The sequence below is a fragment of the Lissotriton vulgaris genome, chromosome 2_1, assembly GCF_964263255.1.
Source record: "Lissotriton vulgaris chromosome 2_1, aLisVul1.2, whole genome shotgun sequence".
Taxonomy (NCBI): Eukaryota; Metazoa; Chordata; class Amphibia; order Caudata; family Salamandridae; genus Lissotriton; species Lissotriton vulgaris.
The window spans coordinates 412,424,244-412,446,209 of record NC_141687.1 but is presented as its reverse complement, the minus strand read 5'-3'; positions in this window follow the sequence as shown (position 1 = coordinate 412,446,209).

Here is a 21,966-nt window from a genome sequence, read left to right as displayed (position 1 = left end):
CCACTCCCTCACGTCGTGAGTCACAATACCCACCTCCTCCTAAGTTTTATCATTCTGAGACGAATTCGGAAGGGTAAGAGCAGCCACAGGTACTGGTAATCTAACGCCTTTTCTGGACGTTTTATTAACACACCTTCCTGAGCTCCGGGGGGCTCGGTCCTGGCCGGACCCCCTCTTCCGGGGCCCCTTACCTATGCTCCCTGCCCAGGACCGCCATGAGATTAGAGCCGCCCCTGCTGCCTGCTAGGCAGCATACAAGGCCACAATAAGCAATGAACTGCTGAAGGCTGTTTCCCTGCTTGGTCTGAGTAGGAGGGAGGAGCCCCGCTGCATTTGCTCCCTGTGCTCTTTCTGGAGGGGGAAGACCTTCAACACGCCCCCGTCAACAGCGCTTTAGGATGGGAGAAGGCCATCGACGTGTGGCTGTGCACAGTGTCACCTAGAGGGGGAAGTCCCCAAAATGCGGTGAGAGAGGCTGCAGAAGGGAGTTGAAATGAACAGGGCATGGACCACGGGTCTCCAGGGTGGTCAGAATACCACTACGCCCACATACAGTGCCAGTCATGGCAGATGATGCACAGGCAAGAGGATCCAATGGGGTTGACAAAGGTCCTAATATGGCAGCTGCTGGGGCAACCACAGGCGACCACTCAACCGTAGTGGCACTGGAGCAATTCTGCAAGCTGTCAGATTCCCCCCCGGGTGGAAACTGGGTTGGGTGACTTGAGAACTACTTTACGGCCACAAGGGAGAAAGACAATTCAGTAAAGAGGTAACTGCTACTGCATTTTGTTGAGGAAGAGATATACACATTTTTTAAATACTTCCCAGATACAGGGAGGTTGACAACTATGATGCAGCTATAACCACACTCAATGCACATTTGACCCCCCCTATAACCCCAATTTTGAATAGTTGAAGCTGTGCCCCGCTCGGCAGAGGCCGGGGGAGTCTGTGGCCAATTTCTAAACCCACCTGTGGGCCTTAGCCAACACCTGACTGGATGATGGCCAGCAAAAGGAGGTCAGGCATTTGATACAGGTCTAAGAAAGTTAAAGTGTCCCTAAAGTCAAAGAGTCCCGTGAGAAATGATCAACCGGGATTTAGTACCCACTACACTTCATATTATTTACTAGGCACAACCACCAAATGCGTATGAAATAGTCATATAAATCAAAATAATTCAGTAATGTATAAGCCCTAGACTGGAACCCAGCATGCAGTTTTAACAATCACTCAAGGACATGTGTGTGTGGATTTGTGACAAGTTAAAGCAATACAAAAAAGTAAATAAAAAAATAAGCATACATTCATTACACTTTGCAAATTAAAAAAGTTCTTGTTTTCATACAATTGTTGAATACATCATGTTTACCAAAAATACAATATATTACACATTACATTAAAAATGTTCTTGAGAACACAAGTCGACGCGGCGTTTCGGTTAAAAACCTTCTTCAGGACAGTTTCTATAAAGAAACACATAATTACTAATATTGCAATTAAAATTACACACAATTTCCTTAAACCATTTTCAATGGAACTAACTGTCACAAAAGTTCATAAAAATACTAATGATAATAATCCACTTGGCCTATATCATCTATATCCCATTATACATTGCCACTAATGACATATGTTTACATTTAACATTTCTAAAATGTGGGCATCCTATAAATAACATTTCTAATGCATGCCAGTATCTAAAGTACAATGGAATCTCTATAGACAGTATCCTATAGTGGTGGTAGTGCCAATAGTCTTGTGGGATTTTTGATTGTTTTAAAATTCATTGAGTAACGTACCACAAAGTTGTGGTACTCATTATGGTTGGCATTAAATGTAGCCCAATCAGTAAGAGTCTCTTACCTCAAACAATATAAGAATTTGTTCTCAGATATTCATTCTGAGGTTGAGTTCTTTGCATAAAACGGGGAGGTGTCCTGTTTTTGGTCCACACTCTAGACAACAAATAACCTGATTAATCAGTCAGGGTATATCTGTACATGATATATGTCTGAAAGGTCAAAGAAGGGAGGTATTATGCATTAAATCATACAAGAGCCCATCTCTTCTCCTACATTAAGGCTGAAACATATCGGGTTCTTAAAATACCTTTAACTCCGGTCTGTAAGTTTCACACTGTGTCGGAGGGGCCACCGATTGGTTTACATAAACTAGACACATAAAAAGTATAAAAAAGGCTCTGGTAACTGTTATAGAGGATTAGATGTGCATATTATTACCCTATTGTCGAAAGGACTTACCTAGAGATTGGCTTGATAAATCGCTGTAGCCGCGTGCTAAATATGCTTCGTCAGCTAGATCTAGTTCTCACAATCTATAGAAAAGAATATATAATAATTCCATGTTTACCTTCATTATATTATTTTTGTGATTATATCTATAAACCTTTCTTTTCTGACTGCCTGTATCTTTTTTTTTCTCCAAGTGGAGTATGGCTTGGCTATTAACGGATATATCGTGTTCATATATTCATTAGGTTCTTTATACATTGTTTAGCTGCTGGTAGATATGTATATTCATTGTGTTCTTCTACATTGTTGTTTTTTATAATAACTGTTACATTTGCAGCAAAGAATTGAGGGTTAAAGGCAAACTTTGCGTTCATAAAATCTCGCAGGCCATTAGTGTTCCAACTGATACTGTGCTCCCAGTCTGGCCTGCCTTTATGTCTCTAGGTTCGAAGAACACCATGTTTTCAATGACCTGGCACCCTTCTTTGAAAATATTACAGAATGGTCCCGTTACATCGATGATGTTTTTTTCATTTGGACTGGCACATCAGAGTTGTTAGACAAATGTATCATTTGGTTAAATCTAGGAGATGTAAATTTGAACTTTACTTCCCATACTGATAGACAACAATGTGAATTCCTTGATTTAATTATTAAACATATTAATGGATACATCAATGTAGAGCTTTTTACAAAATCCACTGATAAAAACACTATGCTCCATTTCACCAGCAATCATCCTCCTTGTCAAATCAATAATATCCCCTTCGGTCAGTTTCTGCGACTAAAGCGCAACTGCACAACAAGCCAAGACTTTGATAAACATGCATTGCTGCTACAACAAAAATTCATAGATAGAGGTTACCCCAAACGTATGATAAGGCATGCATACAAACGGGCAAAATACTATGATAGAAATACCCTGCTCAGTGGCAAAGATAAATCGGACAGTGATTCTCAACCGTTGATTTTTGTTACCAACTACAACTCTGTAAGCAACAAATTAAAAAATAATATTAATAGAAATTGGCATCTAATAAATGACAGACAACAAAAAAATCTTCCCAAACCTATGTTTTCCTATAGAAGAAACCGCACGATTCGGAACAGTATAGTGCATATATACAGAACCACCAGCAATTCCATCCAACAAAGCATAGATAAAGCACCTCTACCAACTGGCAGCTTTGCCTGCTCAGGCTGCGCCAATTGCAAGGATATTATCAAGGGTAATTCTATCACTTCTCAAGAACATTTTTAAAGTATTGTGCAATATATTGTATTTTTGGTAAACATGATGTATTCAACAATTGTATGAAAACAAAAACTTTTTTAATTTGCAAAGTGTAATAAATGTATGCTTATTTTTTTAATTTACCTTGTTGTATTGCTTTAACTTGTCACAAATCCACACACAAATGTCCTTGAGTGATTATTAATACTGCATGCCGGGTTCCAGTCTAGGGCTTATACATTACTGAATTATTGTGATTTATATGACTATTTCATACACATTTGGTGACTGTGCCTAGTAATTAATATGAAGTGTAGTGGGTACTAAATCCCGGTTGATCATTTCTCACGGGACTCTTTGACTTTAGGGACACTTTAACTTTCTTAAATCTCATTACCATGGTCCCAGACCGTACATTAGGGGGCCTCCTATACTTTATTTGATACAGGTCAACATGAGGAGGCTCATCCCCAGGCAACCGCGGGATCAAACGGGAGGATATGCTCATTATTATCCGCACGTATAACTTATCCAGTGCCAGGTCGGATGAAATGGAAGTAGTGCTAAACAGAGGGGTCAGATCGACCACCAGTATGAAACTGCCAACCATTAAGTCTGAAACATTTGATGCCATTCACAATAGGCCCCCACCCCAAAAGGGGAAGCTATCGCCTGACTTGGACAACTCATGCAGGAACTTTCAGATGGAACCACTCCCCTTGGGGAACTGCCCAACCACCAGATACACATGCTCAACTAGTAGCAGCAAACGGGGGTGCCAAGCCTGTGGAAGGAGGCCACTGATGAGGGCTTTGCACCACCTGACCAAAGGTGAGCACATCAAGCCAACAGGCAAGGATGGAGAATGGCGGAGGGAAGGGGAACCGGACGAGGAGAACTCTGAGGAGAAAGAGGCATTCCTCATGCCATACACAGCTCCAGGATTCTGTAGGCGGCACCCTCAACCAGTATTCAAGGTAACCATCACAAGCACCACCATACAAGTCCTCATCAACACATGGGCCACGGTCAATGTGGTGACTCACCAGCAGTATATGCTGCTGTGCCCACGACCGCCCCCCAGACCATCGTACATCAAAATATATGCGTGTGGAGGCAGGGAGCCACTCACATTGGTTGGGACAGTGGATGCAACAGTTAAACACTTAGACAGAGAAGGGATCTTGATTGGGGGACTAGAGGCTGTAGACTTTGGCCTGGTTTTCTATGCCAGGGTAGTTCATGACCTAAAGGTAAATCACTTTTTCAACCAATTCCCAAAGCTGGTCCGAGCCATCACTTGAAGAAAAGGGGCACCAGTCAAACTACACATTGACAAGACAATCCAGGCGACAGCACTCTAACTTCGACGAGTAACTTTTTCTGTGAGCTCAAGTCAAAGCAGAGCTGGACACTCTGGAATGGATGAAAAGGTCCATGGCCCCCACCAAGGGTATCACCCCTGGTAATAATGGAGACATTACGTGTCTGCATAGACACGAGGCTGCCCAAGTGAGCTGTCCGCAGTGAACATCACTTCATGAACATCACTTCACCCCAACAATAGATACCATCGCTGATCTAAATGGAGTAAAATAGTTTTCGAAGCTTGATTTTAATGCAGGATATGATCAACTAGTACTACGTCCAGACAGTTGTTACATCACAACATTCTCTACGCATCTTGAGCTCAGAAGATATAAGAGACACATTTTTAAGATCTCTTTGGGGATTGAAGGGGTCCTCAGCATAAGTGATGATGTTCTCATTTATTCAACCATACTAGAAGATCATCATCGACATATTAAAGCCATCTTTTAGAGGCTATGGAACAGCAGACTCACCATGCATAATGACAAATGCTCATTCTTCGAGTCCAAAATTGAATTCTTTGGGTTTGTGTTCTCAAGGGAGGGGCTGGCTGCAGGTTGATGCCTGAAAATCTTCAGCGATCAAAGAAGCCCCAGTGCTCAAAAATGTCATAGAGGTATGCTGCTTCCTGGGCATGGAGATATACTGTGGCTGGTTGCTGCCCAATTTGGCCACACTCTCGGAGCTTCTCGAGTACTTGCTGAAGCAAGAAAAAGATGGTTGTGGGGCCCACAGGAACAAGAGGTGCTCAACAGAATAAAAGATGCTCTCCTGACAGTCACCACAATGGTGTTCTTTGACCCAGACAGGGCAACAGAGTTGATGGTTGATGCGAACCCAGTGGGTCTAAGGGGTTGTCCTACATTGAAGCCAGAGGTATGGGCTCCCCTGTCATTTGCAAGCAGAGAACTAACAACAACTTAGGCACGGAATGCGCAGATTGAACAAGAAGAGCTATTATGTGCCCGGGTTAGTCCCAAGTAACAGAACTACACATTTTTCTTACATTGTCCTAATTTTGCACAAAAACATTTCTCCTGTGGCTTTTTTCATATATGTGCATGTACGACAATGTTGGATAAGTTTCTCTGAAACTACTTTGCTTACACAGCTAGCTTCGCATAACATTATCAAGAGTTGGCGATGCTGCGAGCGCAAAGTACTTGTGTTTATTTATTTCTTTACTCTCCACTTTCCTGTCATGTCACACTCCAATACTGCCCCACCCAGCCCTGCCCCGCCTCACCTCCCCACAGCGATACCTGTGCGAGCCGCAACTGCTTTGACATTTTTTCTCCAGGTCTGCTATTGGGTCCAAGTTCAGGCCCGCAAGGACAGGGAGTGCTTTGCTCTTAGCATTGTTACTGTTACTGTTACTGTTACTGTTTGTTTTGTAGAGCGCTCAGCTGCTCCAAAGAGCGTCCCGGCGCTAAAGATCATCACACCAAATACCAGCAGCAAACAAACAGCCATAACAGAAAACATAACCAGAATTAACCATAACAGCATTACAAAGCAAACAGATAGGTTTTAAGTCCTTTCCTAAAAACCGAGAGATTGGTGCACGCCCGCAACGTCAAGGGCAGTGTGTTCCAGAGGCGGGGTGCAAGGTAACTAAAGGAGCGACCTCCACAGCGAGCACGCTTCACTGTTGGAACGATAGCCTTGGCCTGGGCAGCAGATCTCAGAGGTCTAGATGGAAGATAGAAATTGACCCTTCTCTGCAGATATTCAGCGCCGAAATTGTGAAGCGCCCTAAAAGCTGTAGTTAGGGTCTTGAAGAAGATACGCTTACGAATCGGCAACCAATGCAGAGAGACAAGGAGATTGCTGGCCCTAGATCTTCTAGTTAGACCGAAGATTGCCCTGGCTGCAGAATTTTGAACTATCTGCAGACGAGTCAGCAGATACTCAGGAAGACCTAAGTAAAGGATGTTGGCGTAGTCTAGGCGCGAGCCAATTAATGCTTGCACCGTAATTTTCTTATGCTCCAAAGATAAATAGGGATTAACAGAGAGTGAGGAACCCAGTTATACCCTTGAGGGCTTGGGTAATTCAAATGAAAGGGTAGAGAGGCCTTCAAGGGAAATACTTCATAAGAAAGATCAGTTGTTCGATATGTTTGTGGGATAAAATTAAATACCCAATGTATCAATCATATGGTTCAATGTACACAATCAATTTAGGAAACACATAAAAACATGTAAACGTATAAACAACAAAACACAAAGGTGTATCAAAAGAAGAGTTTTATCAAAGATTTCATTAAGTCAGCAGTAAATCAAAAAAGCAGGTAAGGAGATGCTGATATGAAAAGCATAATGGCAGAAAATCAATAATACAGCAAAACCTAAAAAGGACATCTATCTCAAAACAAGAAGTGAATTAAACACTGTGGAGATAAGATGTGGGTCGACGTTTCGGTCTCTCTACAACAAAATTATCGAGACCATCTTCAGGACTGTTGTCATTAAAACACTGCTGTGAGCTGTGCTGTAATCTAGATTTGAATAAGATACCACAATGTTGGTCTAAAGATAAAATCAGGCGTGGGGCACCGAACGGGGACACAAGAAAAGTTGAGTGCAGTTCAGAAATGCTGGTAGTTCAATTCTGGACGGCAGATCGCCTAAAGAATTAGGTCTCTATAGTATAGAAGATATGGACCAAGGATCCTTTTTAGTATATAAAATCTGTGTCCATCGATTTAAAAATCTTGTGGGCAAGCGCAGTTATCCAAAAGTGATTACTGGGCGATTGGACGTATCGTTTTCCGTTTCTCTTGAAGATGAGAGAGACGAGTCGGAATCAATTCAACCGGGCACACGGGGAAAGCCGTATCTTCTATACTATAGAGACCTGATTCTTTAGGCGATCTGCCGTCCAGAATTGAACTACCAGCATTTCTGAACTGCACTCAACTTTTCTTGTGTCCCCGTTCGGTGCCCCACGCCTGATTTTATCTTTAGACCAACATTGTGGTATCTTATTCAAATCTAGATTACAGCACAGCTCACAGCAGTGTTTTAATGACAACAGTCCTGAAGATGGTCTCGATAATTTTGTTGTAGAGAGACCGAAACGTCGACCCACATCTTATCTCCACAGTGTTTAATTCACTTCTTGTTTTGAGATAGATGTCCTTTTTAGGTTTTGCTGTATTATTGATTTTCTGCCATTATGCTTTTCATATCAGCATCTCCTTACCTGCTTTTTTGATTTACTGCTGACTTAATGAAATCTTTGATAAAACTCTTCTTTTGATACACCTTTGTGTTTTGTTGTTTATACGTTTACATGTTTTTATGTGTTTCCTAAATTGATTGTGTACATTGAACCATATGATTGATACATTGGGTATTTAATTTTATCCCACAAACATATCGAACAACTGATCTTTCTTATGAAGTATTTCCCTTGAAGGCCTCTCTACCCTTTCATCCAAAGATAAATAGGGCAGAAACTTGCGCAACATCCTTAAGATGGCAAAGCGCTTCCCAGTCAAGCCAGCAACCTGGGTTTTAAAGGAAAGAGTGTTATCGACCATCATACCCAGGTTCTTAGCTGTGACCGAATCGCTGGCAGGGGGAGACATGGCCGAAGGCCACCATAGCTTCCAACGTGGGTCTGCAGGACAGCCAAAGAACAATATCTCGGATTTGTCGGAGTTGCATTTGAGGCCATTTTTCCCAAACCAGTCAAACACAAACTCCAAACACTTCCGAATGGCTGCTCCATCGAAGTCACAGCCCCTGTCACAAGTGAACAGGAGCTGTGTGTCATCCGCATAGGATATGATCTGGGCCCCTAGCTCCTCCACCCGTGCCGCAAGAGGTGTAAGGAAGATATTACAGAGGGAAGGACTCAGTATGGAGCCCTGCGGGACCCCTACCTCAAGCTGCGGCATCCGGGCGGAGAAAGGGGGAGCCCAGATCGTTTGTGTCTGATCGGCCAAAAAAGACTGAAACCATGCGAACACCGTACCACGCAGCCCAATCTCCCAGAGTCTAATTAGGAGGAGGTCGTGGGGGACGGTGTCGAAGGCCGCCGACAAATCAAGCATGATAAGCAGGGCCTTTCCACCCCTATCGAGGGTCTCCTTCACAATCTCAGTAACCTCAAGAAGAGCGGTCTCGGTGCTCAGGTTAGATCTAAATCCAGACTGTGACTGATGTAAAAGGGAGTTACCCTCTACAAAGTTGGTAAGGGTGGTATGAACACACTTTTCAGTGATCTTGGCCAGGGCAGGAAGCAGCGAGATTGGCCTATAATTAGAATGCATCTGCATTCGGTTTTTTAATGAGGGGAAGAACTAAGGCCTGCTTCCAGGAGGAGGGGACTTTGCCCGACTTCAAAGATGCATTAATGAGAGGGTTGATGATCGGATTAAGGGCAGGTGCCAGGGTCGCAAGACACTTGGCGGGACAAGGGTCCAGAGGAGAGCCAGATTTCAGGCTAGACAAAAGGTCAAGCGAGGCCTGAGGCTCTAAAGAGGGAAAACAGTGCAGGGTAGGGCCCACAGAATCCATATGCATAGCTGGTGGGCATAACCAGGGGTTGGAAAGGCCGTCGACCTCTGAACCTGTACTCAAGATGATCTGGGTTCCTTGCAAAGCTGACTGGATAGTACGTATTTTATTAGTAAAAAATACTGCAAGCTCCATGATCCAAGGTTCCGAGAAAGCAGATGCAGAAGTGCAGCAGGAGGGAGAGGTGAATTCTTTAACAATCTTAAAGATCTCTTTGCAGGAGCATTGTCAAGTGCAGCTCAGTCTCTCGCTCAGACTATTGCCCTGTTCACTCCTCATGTGCTGCTTGTTCTAATCCAAAATGCCGGTGGTGTTTGAACAAATTCCAAAAACCTATAAACCGGAACTTGCGAACACCAGTCAAATATATTAGAACAAACTGCAAATAAGGCCCTCTGGCACTAGCACCGTTGGCAAGAGAATCAGAGGCCTGAAAAGGAAGGGGCATGAAACGTTAGCAGAGATGCTAGTACTGCACTGTCATACCCAATGACCCAGGAGCCTTTTATGCAGCTTTAGCAGCAAGTAGTGACGCGAAAAATAAATTAAACAAATAGCAGCCACGTGACAGAAAGAAGGAATATGACTCAGGTCTAGAAATCCGACGGAAAGCAGAAAACAGCTGAGTACAGCCTGCTCTCAATAATATCAGCTGAGCGGATACTGTGCCATTAGAACGTCTCGTTTGCTGCCGGACAATACCCGTGAAAACGGACTGCAGCTCTAATGTAAACAATCTTGACATCACTCCGGTCAGGGATTTGCGGTTCTGGACTGGCAGACTGGAGATGTCGAATAAATGTGTGTCTTTCCGTCACTCACCGCAGATTGGTGTTTAGTTTTCGAGACTACCCCTTATTTCTCTCCCAACAGAGCCCATGGTGTTTTCGTATTCGTGAATTGAAAATCGGAGCAGGGAGTGGACTGAATAAATGATATCATATGAATTACAAATCGCATGTGTCTTTCGTTTCCTGGAGCTGTACTCGCATGACACCTGGTGGTAAATGACGACAATTTACAGCAAAAAAATAAGTCTATCCTAAACTGTAAATCGATCTGAACATTTTTCTTGACTCGAGGAAAAACACACATTGTCACTCCGGAACGTCACATTTGCCAGCTGACAGGAAAAAAATGGCGTGAGGCCGGGGTCTGTTTTCTGGATCTGTTAAGAAGCCTTCAGCTCATTGCAGCTCTGGTAGGCACAAGCGTTTTCTACTGAACCCAAAAAATTACATTGGCTTTTGGCTGAATCCACTGCTTACAAATGTCTACCTTTCTTTTCACTCTTATTTGCCTGCTTTTTATTGAATGACTTTCCTTGTCCGTCTTGTCTTTACCTAACTTGTATCCTTCCACTGCTCACCTTTAGGGAACTGCTTTTCTTTTAGTCCCATATTTTCTAGTTCTCTCCCTCCTGTGCTGCTTCTCCCACAAAGGCCATGCTCTGCGGTCCTTGTTGCTACCCTTCCTTCATTTTTTCTCTCTTTTGTGTGCTGCATTCTTGTACATTACCTGCCCCAACAGACCCCATCCCATTGGCTCTGTGTTGCTCCTTTTCCCTATCCCAGCTTTTCTTTTTTAATTTCAGTTAACACTCCCCCATTCCACTTTGCTTCACGCCACCATCTCCTTTGTTGCTATCTCACTCCTTGGCATCCTTCACATACCTTTTATTTTTATTTTGTAACTTTTTTTGGAGGGCCAACAAGCTTCCATTTGCTGCCAGACCACCCCACAATAAGAAGTGAATATATATTTTTGGGATATCTTCTGTTTTTGAATCTTATTTGTGTCTCATGACTAAGTTTTTTGAATTCTTGATCCAATGAGCAAATTCTACGAACTCTTAAAAATTCTCCATAGGGGATACTCCATTTTAGATTTTTTTATGAAAGCTTTCAGCATGTAAAATGGCATGTCTTGCTCTTTCTTTTCTGTGTAAGGTAGTTTGCAGTGTGTTATTATGTATAAATATTTCTCTGTCTAAGAAACGTATTCTATTGTGGCTAATTTCAAAAGGTAGTTTGAGATTTGCTGAGGTACCTGCAAAATGCAGCTAAAGAGCCAGAATAACATGTGATTCGCTCCCACTGAGGGATAAATACTGTTCTATAACAATTAATGATGAATGTGCATGAGTTCATGCGTTATTGCTATAGACACTGAGATGGCTTCGGTGAGAATCGTCCGATTTATGGCAATACTGCAGTCCTTCGTCAATGTCTCAGATGAATCATCCAATAAGAGAAAAGCACTGAGCTTAAAGGAAACGGATGCAAAATTGACTAAACCCTTATTCCCTTATTCATTCAACTTTGAGAAAGGCACTAATCACCGAAACACGTCTGTTGGATGCAATAAATGGTATCTGAAACCCAAGGGGTGTTGTTCTATCCTTTGTTGGATATTTGGTGGTGAATATTGTGTATGAGATGACACTCTCACGAGAAGAGCACCCGCCCTGAAAAGTATTCGACGAGATGTGTGGAATTGGTGGCATATATATATATATATATATATATATATGCACGTAATTTCCGCAAAAATTAGGTACAAAACAGGTATCACTATGTGTTGTGTAGGAGTGTTTTTTTCATGTCTATGCTATACTAGAGACAAAAAAAACAGCAGAGGGTCGTATTTCCTCTCCTTGTAAATATGAAGGAGTGCCTGGCGCCATCACTGTGTTACAAAAAGTGACGCACTGGTGGCACTTGTGGCTTGTAAATCTGCCCCATAAGTACTTAGGTATTGGCGGACTGATACAATAAGAACATAGTGCTGGATGGGTGATTGAAGAATTGCATGAGACTGACAGGAGGTATCCTAGGCTGCATGGCTACTACTTCAGTATCTAATGGAGTGGACCAATAGTATGTATCTGCTTAGTGATTTATAGGGATTATGCACAGAATATTTTAGTTGGTGCCTAGGTCATTATATAATAATATCACTAGTAACTGGAATGATGACACTGCTGCAAACAGAGTGAACACTTAATTTATAAGTGCTTACGTATTGGTGGAGTGATAGGATAAGTAGATAGTGGTAGATAAGTGATTAAAGAAGTACATGGAACAGACTGGACGATTCCTACACTGCATGAGTACTAACTGGGTATTTAGAAGAGTGTATCAATAGTATGTAGCTAGTTAGAGGTCTGCTTGGATAGTGCACAAAATATTATAGCTGTACTTGTGTTAGTAGCTAGGCCCTTCCATAAGTTCATGACTAGTAACTAGAATAATTACAGTATTGCAAACAGAGTGTATAGTGAATTTATATGCCTTCTGTGAATACCGAAAGTCTTAAAGTTAGGATTTTTCTCAGTTTAGGAGTCCTAAAGTTAGGAGTCCGAACGTTACTACTCCTAAACTGAGAAAAATCCTAACTTTAAGACTTTCGGTATTCACAAAAGGCATTTAGGAGTCCTAAAGTTAGGACTCCTAACTTCTGTGATTACCGAAATGAGTAAGTGCCTTCTGTGAATACCAAAATGAATAAGTGCCTTCTGTGAATACCAAAATGGTAGTAAGTTTAGGATTTTGTCTTAAGTTAGTTCTGTGAATCGGGCCCAATGTTTTTTTCAGCAAATTTCTAGGTTTTTTTTAACGTTAAGTAAGATGCATATCACAATGGATGGTGGGGGGTTTGAAGCAGGGCTTGGCATTGTGCTGCCCCCACCCAAGTTTGCATCTCCTGCCGTCCCTCCTCCTAGCCAACCACTGTCAGAGTCCATGTCTCTGCACCTTTATTACAGCCCTGTGTGGCTTTTGTTCTGCCACTGGCCTTCCCGCCTTCTCTGAACAGTTAGCTTGCTGCCCCATTCACCTCCTCTCTATCCTCTGTTGTCTGAATACATGGACTAGCCTCCTCCCCCCTGCCATGCATGGTCTGATGTGCTGCCACTGCCCTCCATTTAGCATGATGTACCAGTCCTCTCCTCCTGCCCTCTATTGCCCAATTCTATGCCCCATCATTGACCTTCTGCTTAGCCTCTGTGATTAGCTTGCTGTCCCTATTCTCCTTCCCCCTTCCCTCCAATGTCTGTGTGCATGCCCCTGCTCCATCCATTTTCCCGACCATGTTCCATGGACCTGCCACTCCTATCTGCTCTGAGTGTTCTGTTGAGCTGCCACTCCCCTCCCACCTGCCTAGGATTGTCAGATGACTGTAACCTGTCCCTGCCACCTCCACCCTGCCTATCCATATTCCATGCCCCTATCCCCTTCCTCATGTCCTCCATGGTCCATTTTACTGCCACACCCTTTGGCCCTCCATGGTCTGTTTTGCTGCACCTGCTCTTCCTGCCTGCCCCACGTGGTCTGTTGTGAGTCCCCTTCCTCTGAACTCTCTTGTCTGTGCCCAGGTCCTGACCCTCCCTTCTATCCTCCATGGTCCTTTGTGCACGCCCCTGCACTCTCCTTCTTCCCCATTATAGCCATTATGCTGCCACTAACCCTCCCGCTTGCCATGCATGGTCTTCTGTGCTGCCATGGCCGTCCCACCTTCCCTGTGTGGTCAGCTAGCTGCCCCAGACCCCCTCCTACCTTCCCTCCATGGTCTGTGTGTATGCCATTATAGTCTCACTGCTGCTCTCCATGGTGTGTCTTGCTTCTAGTGCCCATCCTGCCTGACCTCCATGGTCATCTTGCTGCTTCTGCCCTGCCCCCTTGCCCCCAGCCCTTTCTTTCCATGTGTAGAACCCTATTCCCTCCCTCCTGGCTTGTCTGTTCCTTTGTAATACCCCTCATCCGTCCCTCTGCCCTTTATGGTCTGTTATGCTGCAGCTTTCACTCCTGTTTGTCCATTATGGTCAGCTAGCTACCATTGCCTCTTTCCCCTCTGTTCTCTGTTGTCCATGTGCATGGTTCTGTCCCCTTCCTATTGCTTTTCATGGATTGTTGTGCTGCACTCCCGTCCTGCATGCCCTGTGTGGTGTATTGTGCTGCAGCAAACCCTGTTGCCTGCCCTGTAGGGTCAGTTTTGTGCACCTCTCCATGTCCCTCCTGTCCTCTGTTATCTGAGTCCACTTCCCTACCCCAATTCCTCCTGCCTTCAATGGTCCAATGTACCATACTTGCTAACATTTTGAAGTTTTGTAAGAGGGAGATTTTGAAAAAAAATGGGGTGATGATTTTCCCCTTTGACTTACATTGAAAAAGAGTAGATTGTAGACAGGAGACAGATCAAATAAAGCCCATTTGGGCTTAAAAACATTGGACGTTTTCTGGCTGAATCAGGTCTGTTGGCATGTATGGTTGTAATACCACTGCCTCTTCCTTCTGCCCACAATGGTCTATTATATTGCCACAGCCTCTTTTGCCAGTCCTGTATTGTTAGTTTGTTGCCCCTGTCCCTCTTTCCACTGCCATCCATAGTCTGCTGTGCTGCCACTGCCCTTCCTGCCTGCCCAGTATGGTCAAATGGCTGCCTCTGCACCCTCCTACCTACCTTCAATTTTCAGAGTCCGTGCCCCTGGCCTCTGCCTCTCAACAGTATCCTAACGAAAAACTAGATTGCTAACATTCTATATTTATTACAAAAGTGTGGAACGCCTGACGTCATCTGGATGTAATCAAAACTGTAATACCTAGTGCATTTCCTTTAGAAATTACATATATGAGATTGTCTTAATTGCATCAAAATTATGGTTAGTGCTCTAAAAAACTAAAATGAGGACATGTTTTCTGAGTTTTCAAATAGCGACAAAGCACTTTTAAGTTATTTGTCTTTATGTTTTTTTTATCCAGTTGACCACTTGATTAAATGTTGCACTTAGGGGAGAGGATGTGATGTTACTTCCAGAGCTGCATGCTTTGCAACTGGGGAACCAGGTTGGAGTTTCTGCTTCAGCTCAACATTCTGTGTTTCTGGTCAAATCACTTAGGGCCATATGTATAAAGCTATTTAGCATTCGCAAAGGCCGAAATTCTGCGAATTTCGGGCTTTGCGAATGCTAAATACCTAAATGGTATGTATGAAACATTTTTGCATCAAAATAAGGAATCGCAAAAATTGCTATTCCTTATTTTGCGATTGCACTTAAGGAATCGCAAATTTTGACGAAAACAGAAAACACGATAGGTCCTTGCACGGGGAGTGCTCGGTGAGTGCTTGGTGCGCGGACCTCAGTAAAAATTAATAAAAAAAATAAAGTTTAAAATCATATTTGAGTGTTTACATGTTAGTTGGCTCTAAAAAGAGCCATTGTGTTCATTGTGTTTTTTTTTGGTACCTACAAGTAAGTAAAAAATGCAGAGTCTGATGTTACAGAGAAAGACTCTGTTCCCTTCATCAGTGAAATGTACACCATCTGTCCTATAGATGCCTTGCATGATGTAACGCAAGTTGTTGTGGTATATACAACCCATTCCATAGTCTCTCATGTATGCAGAAACAGATTTATTCACATGTTTCCTTGCTTTCTCAATCTGCGGACACAATTGATTGGACCAATTCCATTTTTGCCTTTGGCATATATTGGAATAGGCAAAGGCAGTTTGAGGAAGAAGTAACATCAATTGTCCAAAGATGTCCTTCAATTGCATTTCCAGACCAACCCCAGTCAAAGTGCATAAGTCATTTTCACCGCAGTGCACAATTCTGAGGTCAGGGTGTGGGAGATGCATGAAGGATTTCACCAATGGTATCAATTGGTGACATCTCAATCCTCTCTGGCCAATCCATAAAATATCCACATTTGGTAAATCAAGGTTTAAAATTCCTCTGTTTGTTGCGTACCTTTTAGACCAGAATACAAAGCTATGTCCTACAAACCATACTGAAAGCATGTTTAAGGCAGATCTGGTTGTACTCAGATGAGGGCTGTAAATGAAATGGCAGTTGGAAAGCTTGCAGTTTAGAAAAAAAAGAGGAGGATATTCACTGCACTTGAAGCTTAAGAAATGATTGGTGCTTTCTGAAAATTCAAAAGAGCATCTTAGGGTGCATAGTTTTGTATTTTAAAAGAAGCAATTCTAATGGTTCAGAAAAAGGTCATTGAAAGGAACATTGCACATGATTAGCTGTTATATTGAAATCTCTAACAACCTTGCTGGATTCATTTGCAACATAGTATGATGAACTTTTAAACTCTGTTCTTCCTTAGGTGGGAGTTACCATGGTAACAGGTTGAATGAGCAGTTGGGGGATGGGTGAATATTATGTGAGTTTGAAAGTGTGGAAATGTAGAACCAATTGAAATGTTAGTTTAGTTTTTAAATAGTGTGGGAAGACATTTCATTGGTTATGAGCAGATATAAGTGAGAAGAATGAGTGGGAAACTGTGCCATTTCTGTTTCCAGTGTCTGAGCAGCAGTTCAGGGATTCTGCTTAAGAACATCTGGTGTGTGTTTCACACTGTTCTACATTTTCAAAAATGATTTTAAAGGTGAGTAATGGTTCATTTAATATAGAGAGAGTGCTGCTTGCAGTATTGGGAAGCATAACAAGAATATTGGGCTTCATAACTGTTGTATTCTGAAAATGAGTCAGGTTTCTCAATTTATGTCATTAGCAAAATCCTTTACGCATCTGTTACAGCATTTCATATTCTTGTCTGTGTGCCAATTTTATTACTCTGCATGCATTTTCTGCTTGCACCCATGTCAAACATTGCACAAGGGGCTTGTAAATATGCCTCTCTTTTTTGTATATTCTATCTCAATTTATGCCATTAGTTAAATCCTTTACGCATCTCTCAAGGCATTTCATATTCTTGTCTGTGTGCCAATTTTATCACTCTGCATGCATTTACTGCTTGTACCCATGTTAAACATTGTGCAAGGGGCTTGTAAATATGCCCCCCTTTATCTTATCTTCCATCTCAATTGATGCCATTAGTGAAATCCTTTATGCATCTCCCACACCATTTCATATTGTTTTCTATCTGCTATTCCTATCGCTCTCCATATATTCACTGCTTGCACCCATGTTAAAGGTTGCGCAAGGCGCTTGTAAAAAGGTGCATATTTACAAGCCAAATTAAATTATTAGCACTATCTCTGTATCAGCATTGAATTCAAGCATGAGAAACACTTTAAAAAGAAGTCTACCCTGTAAGCTAAAAGATACAAACTGTGAGCACACAAAGCTAACATTATGGAAAAAGATGAAAATATAATTCCTTAATTCACATACACACTCAGTCAAAAAAGTTAAAGCCAGGGATTTCAACAAAAAAACATTTAGTATGGTAAATCGTTTTAGACACAGAGAGTGAGATGAGACACACACACAAACAGACAGATGGTGTAGGCAGAGATTGAGATGGCATACACATACAAACAGAGAGATGGTGGAAGGAGAGAGTGAGAGTGAGATGAGGCATGCAAAGAGGGAGATGGTGCAGGCAGAGAGTGATATGAGACACACAAAGAGAGTTGTGAACTAGTGTTTATATTGTTTAGGTAATGTAATTGCTATGTGCTATGTTAGTAGTGGTCTATAATATGTCATATTTTTCTTTTCAACAGATTGTAAATATCTACAGAGTCATAATAGATTATGCCTACCAGGAACCGCAAACAAAGACTTTATAAGCAAGCTTTATCAATCAAGAGGACTCAATTAGAAGATTCTTCCAGAAGACAATCTTCAGAGAAAAAAAAATGCTCCTGCTAATGCACCGGTGCATCCTGTTGTTTTGCAGGATAACTTGAATGGACTCTTGTGCACGGGTTATTAGTTTCTGGCAACGAATGCATTGCATCATCAAATTCTTAAGTTCAGGTTGGATATTTGCAACCATTGATGCTTGCATTGGTGGTGCTGTTGCTTCAGAAGAAGTGCTGGGAGCAGAGCCCTGTTCCTCTGATGATCTTTTTATTAGAGCTTATCTCCATTTGTTTGGGTGTATATTCCGGACATGGCGTTCCATGCTATAAGTGCCAAAGCCGTATTTCTTCTGTGGATACCCTTATAAAAGTACTGTGTCACAGATTTTACATGTGACAAAAGGCACATTTACCTTTTTCTCTCTTTTTGGGTATTTTATAAATTTCCGTACTATGGAATATCTCTGTGTTCCAGGGGTTTCAGGAACAAACTCTTCTGAATATGAAGTAAAAGAATCCTCAAGTTCCTGGTGTTCAGAATGCTCTTGTCCAAAGGCTATTGGTTTCTGGCAACAAATGCATTGCATCATCAAATTCTTAAGTTCAGGTTGGATATTTGCAACCATTGATGGTTGCATTGGTGGTGCTGTTGCTTCAGAAGAAGTGCTGGGAGCAGAGCCCTGCTCCTCTGATGATCTTTTTATTACAGCTTTTCTACAATTGTTTGGGTGTATATTCCGGACATGGCATTCCATGCTATAAGTTCCAAAGCTGTACTGTTTCTGTGGATTCCCTCTTGAAAGTACTGTGTGACAGATTTTACATGTTACAAAAGGCGCATTTATCTTTTTCTCTCTTTCTGTTTTTTTTTTAAATTTCCGTACTATGGACTCTCTCTGTGTTCTAGGGGTTTCTCAGGTTCCTGCTGTTCAGCCATTTCAGTAGATTTTTCAGGAGCAAAGTGCTGATGAAAAAAGGTGTTGCTTCCTCGAAAGCCAAAGAAGAATGATGAAGATGGGAGGGGTCTTTCAAGAATTAGAGTAGGAAGTATTATAAACCAATAAAATGTTTTGTTATAAGGTCACATGGTTGGACATAAGCTTACGGAGTGTTTGCGGAGCGTTTACAGATTGCTCACGTAAGCTTACGTTGCGCTTACGTTTTATTTACGGAGCGCTTACGTCTTCTTATGATGTGCTTATGTGGTACGCACCCTCATGAGATTTATAATTGTTTAAATAAAGTTATATATGTTGTTTAAAAGTTTAAAATAAACATGTTCTTTATTATCCCAGTTAATATGTTCCTTTATATTGTACAATGAATATGTAGATATAATGATTTAGCACCCTCGTGAGATTTATAATTGTTTAAATAAAGTTATATATGTTGTTTAAAAGTTTAAAATAAACATGTTCTTTATTATCCCAGGTAATGTGTTCCTTTATATTGTACAATGAATACGCAGATATACCGATTTAAAGTTTATAAAACTTTCGGAGGTAAATAATGAATTCCTGTGTACATGCATATCTGTGCATGTACATTTGTGATATGTGGCACACATACATGCCCTAAAACCATGTATGTGTGTGACATGGCACACAAATCAGAATCAAGGGTGCAACAGAGTGTTAAAGTGACAACCTGTCTCCCTTGACAATTCGGTAATTTTACCGATTCGGTATTTACTGATTCGGTAATTGCCATTGATTCCTATTTTCCTCAAAACTTATAGGACTCAATGGAAATTACCAAATCGGTAAATACTGATTCGGTAAAATGACTGAATTATACAGATTCGGTCATTTCAAAAGAGAAATTACCTACATCTGAATTACCTACTCTTAAATAATGAAGTGGTATGATTTGGTATTTACGAGTAGGTAAATCGAGATTACGTGCATCTGGCCTATTGAGTTGTAACATATTTATATACATATGTTACATTTCAGTGCTTTAGAAGTAGTACAGTATACTATAGGTAAACACCTTATAGGTTTATGCTGTACCACATCCTTATAGTTTTGCACTTTGACATTCAGTATGACAAACTTTTACATACAAACATAGAAATGTAGTTCTTTTTTTAACCAGTAGAGGTAGTTGTAAAAAGAACTGTTTGGTACGCACCCTTGCGAGATTTGTAATTGCTTAAATAAAGTTATATATGTTATTTAAAAGTTGCTTAAATAAAGTTATATATGTTATTTAAAAGTTGCTTAAATAAAGTTATATATGTTGTCTAAAAGTTTGAAATAAACATGTTCTTTATTATCCCAGATAATGTGTACTTTTATATTGTACAATGAATATGTAGATATAACGATAAAACTTTCGGGGGTAAATAATGAATTCCTGACATGCACATCTGTGCATGTACATTTGTGCCATGAGGCACACATACATGTCGTAAGACCATGTATGTGTGTGACATGGCACACAAGTCAGAATCAGGGGTGCAACAGGCTGTCATAGTGACAACCTGTCCCCCTTGACAATTCGGTAATTTTACCGAATCGGTATTTACTGATTCGGTAATTGCCATTGATTCCTATTGGCCTCAAGGCCCATGGGAATCAATGGCAATTACCGAATCAGTAAATACCGATTCGGTAAAATGACTGAATTATACAGATTCAGTAATTTCAAAAGAGAAATTACCTACATCCCATTTACCTACTCTTAAATATTGAAGTGGTATGATTTGGGGCCCGATGTAGGTAGGCATTTACCGGTCAGTAATGGCCGAATTCGGCCGTTACCGACCGGTAAATGCCTTTTCCTATGTAGGAGGCATTTATTTACAGATTTGGTATTTTTACAGATTCTGTATTTACTGAATCGGTAAAATTACTGAATCTGTAAATACAGACTCGGTAAAAATACCAAATCTGTAAATTCTAATGTAGGTAACACTGTTGACAATGCTAGAGGCGTCTAAGAATTCGATATTTACCACCCAATACAATTGGGTGGTAAATAAGGAATTCCTGTGTACATGCACATCTGTGCATGTACACCTGTGCCATGTGGCACACATACATGCCCAAAGGGCATGTATGTGTGTCACATTGCACACAAGCCAAAAACAGGGGTGCTACAGGGTGTCAAAGTGACACCCTGTTCCCCCTGGCAGAATTCGGTATTTACCGATTCGGTAATTACTGAATCGGTATTTGCCATTGATTCCTATGGGCTTCAAGGCCCATAGGAATCAATGGCAAATACAGATTCGGTAATTATCGAATCGGTAATCACAGAATTTTACCAAATTGGTAATTAATTTGGTAAAAATACCTACATCCCCATTGCCAATTCTTAAATACCAAATTGGTATGATTCGGTATTTAGGTAGTGGTAATCTGGTATTCAAGGCCCATAGGAATCAATGGCATATACAGATTCGGTATTTATCGAATCGGTAATTACCTAATTTTACTGAATCGGTAGTTAATTCGGTAAAAATACCTACATCCCCATTGCCAGTTCTTAAATACCGGCATGATTCGGTATTTAAGAAGTGGTAATCTGGGATTACCTACATCGGGCCCTCAGTATTTATGAGTAGGTAAATCGAGATTACGTACATCTGGCCCATTGAGTTGTAACATATTTATATACATATGTTACATTTCAGTGCTTTGGAAGTAGTACAGTATACTATAGGTAAACACATTATAGCTTTATGCTGTACCACATCCTTATAGTTTTGCACTTTGACATTCACTATGACAAACTTTTACATACAAACATAGAAATGTAGTTCTTTCTTTAACCAGTAGAGGTAGTTCTAAAAAGAACTGGATTTTTTGGGGGTTTTGTTTTGCTTGAAAAACGATGTAAATAAATAAACTTTTTAAGGCAGATAATTGTTCAACCGGAACAAACTATGAAAAATAAAGAAAAAAATTATGGGGTACACCTGTGCTTCCTGTTTTTTTGCAGGATAATTTGAATGGACTCTTGTCCAAAGGCTATTAGTTTCTGGCAACAAATGCATTGCATCA